We start from the raw sequence: 4,179 nt of genomic DNA, 5'->3' as shown, positions 1-4,179 counted from the left end.
GAGTACTCGTATACCATATGGTATACAAACTATTTGACATTAATACTTAAGTTATTGTGCCTGTTCAGGATGCACAATGTAGATGTGTTGGAGTTGCTGTGAATATTCTAAGTCATGTAAACAGATTAAATTATTTTAAATTATTCTTCAACAAAACAGGTCTCCAAAATAAGACTGTGGACTCACTCTGACTCAGATCTCCTTGCAAATTTTCTGCATCTTTAAAGACTCATTTGTTGATGAGAAGAGGTGACTTTGGGAATCATTTCTTGCCAGCAGTGAAACATCTTTTCCTTGTTATTACTTTTTTCTTTTTTCTCATTCTTAGGTTGCCTGCTGTATAAATGCAGAATGGAGTTCTTGTTCCCCACCAGATGCCTACCTATCAGCAGCACAGAAATGAATATATGAAAAAAAAAAATGCAGGGGTGGTAGTAGGTAAAAAGAGACAAATCCTATGTATAATTACTCTCTTCATGTTTCTCTACTTGTCCCTGCCATGCTCTTCTAGTTATCTGGCTAAAAAATCTACCTTCTACTCCATCTTCATGGAGTAGGAGTTAAAGGATGTTGGATGAAGAGACTGACACTTTCTCTGAAAAAGTATTGGTAAAAACAAAAGTTTACTTTGAAAATAAGTTCCAAGGACACAGTGAGGACACAATCTGTCTATTTCATATGCCTAGAGGGCAAGTTGCAATCTTCAGAACTATCTTTCAGTGATCCCATTAAATATTTGAGACATAAAAGGTGAAAATTGTCATGCAGTAGAAGTGATTACTGTGAATGAGTCGGTACCCTACCTCATGTTATTTCTTTGCTACGATTGTCATTTCAACACACTCTTACATTTGCCCACCTTACCCTAATATGTCTTTTTTGCATTTGCCCCTCTAATCTCTAACTATTCTGCCTGTGCATAGATACACAGTATTCTATTCTGAAGATACCCTTGAAAACCTTCCCTTTCCACAACAGCAAAGGCTTTCTTTTTTTTTTTAAGCAAAGGTCAAAAACCAGAGCCAGTAATTTCCTCCTGCCTTCCAGTCAATCAGGACACTACATACTCTGCTTTGCTCTCTAGAAAGCTGTAAGAGCTGCTTCCAGTCTAATGAGCAAAAGCAGATTTTTTGAGAAATGACCAAGCTAAGCAAACTACATATGGAAGAGCATGATGGCATCAGCAGCAGAAAATAACAGTGGGGAGAAAATATAATTTTTTACATTCTTCATGTAGAGTACTGAGGAGAGCAACTTCAGTTTCTACATCAGTCAGTGTACTATGAGCAAACAGCATCTGTTGAAACTGGGTTCTAAGTATGAAGGGAAAACACTTGATAGTTATTGTCATGTGGGAAAAATAATTGGATCTTTTTACTTCGTAAAAAAAAAAAACAAAAAAGAAAAAAAACAGACAACTTTTTGTGCTGGAAGAGGGAGCAGGAGAAAAAGAATACCAAAGGGAGAAGAGCAAGCAACAAAGCTATAGGATGATGTAAGTACAATGAAGAGGGAGGTGATGAGGGAGTAAAAGTAACTATAACACGGGGGTGGATAAAAGGAGAAGATACAAGGAAGAGTACTACAAGGGAAGGAAGAAAGTATGTTAGTGGCCATTGATAGCATTTGGTTTTGTATTTCGTGCTTATTACAAAAAGATTATATTTAATTACTTTGGACTGATTAAAGACTTAGAAAGGTAAATATTTTGATAACACTAGCTTTCATGCTAATTTAGCAACTGTTACTAGATAGGAATTTGTGGTCTTGCTCCTCTGAATGCTAAGTTCAGTTATCATTTGCTCATCCAGGTTAAAGAAGTTTGCAACAACTCTGTTTCCCCACAGAGTATTGAATCTGAGTTTATCATGCACTTATGAATGAAAGCCCAATTTAATGAGGAATTGGGTCTGCTGTGCTCATTAAAGAAAACAGCAAAGCTCTAATGACATTATGACCCAAGTTTGCTTTATTCCTAAAAATCTTGTCTTTAAAAAAAATCTGTTTTTTTCCCACCTGGTTATTTCTTTGCTGTGTTCCTAAAGTACTTAGAAAGAAAATGAAACGACTTACTTACACAACTCTTTTTTCTTTTCTTTTATCTCTAGCAATAACAAACTAGAGAAAAATCAGTATGGATGCTTATAAGGTCTCACACAATGAAATAAAAGCCTTAGGAAATTTTTTCTTCATTGAAATACCAGGTTTTATCATACTTCACAGTAAATACAGTGTCATGAAAAAACACAATATAATTTATTTTCCTTTTTTTCCAAGACTGAAAAAAAAATATATTATATGAAAGTTCTCCATTTGAATTGAAATTCAGGAATTAATAGGTTTTGTTATGGTAGTACCAAAGAAGAAACCAATCATTTAACCTTTATATATCCAGTTCTGAGACTCTCAGTTTGTATGTCACAGTTTGTACAGCAGACTAATTCCCATGGATTTGCCTGTGTCAGTTTTTAAAAAAACTTCCAAGTTCCTTGATTTCTCTAACAAATTTTATTCATTTTTTCTAAACTTATTTAAAGTGGGACTTGACAGAACTTAAAAACACATTAAAATGCTTTATTGGTTCAGTGAGGTTTCACTTCCTATTAGTTTTGCAGCTGTCACCATTTTGTTTCTAACCCTCTTAGATTAAAGAAGGCATAGGAGTACCTGTTACTGAGATAATGTCCTGAGCAAGGTCGTATGTTTCAGGCTGATTAAAGCAGTTGTGTCAGGATGCTACAGACTGGGTGTTCCCAAAACAACAATGCAGTTTGCCTACAACATTATTTATTTCTTTTGTGGAAAGGCTGTTCTTTGTCTGGCGGGAGTAAGGCTGAAAGAGAGTTGCAGCACAGCTAGTACAGCTGACCAAGCTTTTTTCCTGGTTCTCAAAGGAAAATGAAAGGGTAAAAAGCAGACCAATTTGGATTGTGTCATGAAAATGGCCTCTCACATAACCTTTCACCAGCAAGGCTTGGCTTGAATAGACAAAGCAGCAGCCAGCATTCTGGGAGTTTCTTGGTATAGCCTGTGTTGGGGCAAGTCTTAAAAATTTCTCTTATGTCAGATAAACAGTGAATCATTCCTTGATTCATCTGAAACTTTGTTTTCAGTTATGAAAAAAAACACTATAAATCGTGCATGCCCAGTGGGTCAGGTCAAAAGATTGATATCTTTGTATTGCTTTCTGAAAAATCATTTGATCCGTTTTTTTCTTTTTCCTTTTTGAAGGTGCTCTGACAACACCTTTTTGGTTCTAAAAGGTTGCCCTCACAGTGATTTTGAATGAACCAGGGTCTCTGTGAGATAACAAACATTCAAGAATTTAGTGAAAGCATCCCTTACATTATCACATTATTGCTGTAGTATATCTTTTGGGAAACTGTTAAGCCAGAATTATTCCCTGAATCTACAATAGTTCACAGTGGAAAAAAAATTTTCCATATGCTGCTTTACAATATGGGACATAACTATATATGTAGCAAAATGTTTCTGAATTTTTTAACCTCAGAGAAATTTTTTTTGAAACTTTTGATGATGTGGCTAGAAATAGAGGGAAGGAATGTAAAGGAAGGGAGGAGGAGGATGAGGAAGTCACAGCTAGCCTTTCTGTAACATTTAGGATTTCAGTGGTGTTCAGTAACTTCCACTGTTGACATGCTTACTTGTGCTAGACAGCAGTAACTAAAACGTCAATTGATTTTTACAGCAACCTGATCCAGTACTCTGGCATTCAATGCAGGCCACATTCAGCAAAAAAAATATAAACAGTGTAAAGGTAAATCACATTAGTACTTACACGACCATGATGAAATGGGAAATTCTGTTTGTCTTAAGGTACCAAACTCCAGCTTACTTGCTCTCCTCTGGGGCATTAAAGTCACATATACAGGTATGGATCTGATTTTGGAATTGCTTCCTACCAGCCTTTGTGCAAGCTCGCTCCCCACCTGCAGGGGATGGTGAGCCAACAGGCAGAAGTGATCCCACTGAAGGGACCAGTGCTGCTCATGCTCACATCCCAGGGGTGAGCACACCAGCTGCAGCAAGGTAGGAGGTAGGCAGTGTAATTGCATTAGTGAAGTGCTTTTACAGAGCAGTTTGCTGTGCCTGGCACCATACACAGGGTTGCAGCTGTGTGGCCCTGCGCTCCAGGAGCCTCCTCGGTCAGGCTTGGAG

Source organism: Pezoporus flaviventris, unplaced genomic scaffold, assembly GCF_033815535.1.
Source record: "Pezoporus flaviventris isolate CSIRO_AGI_PZ_B2104156 unplaced genomic scaffold, CSIRO_AGI_Pfla_v1 ptg000031l, whole genome shotgun sequence".
Taxonomy (NCBI): domain Eukaryota; kingdom Metazoa; phylum Chordata; class Aves; order Psittaciformes; family Psittacidae; genus Pezoporus; species Pezoporus flaviventris.
This window is presented reverse-complemented; position numbering follows the sequence as displayed.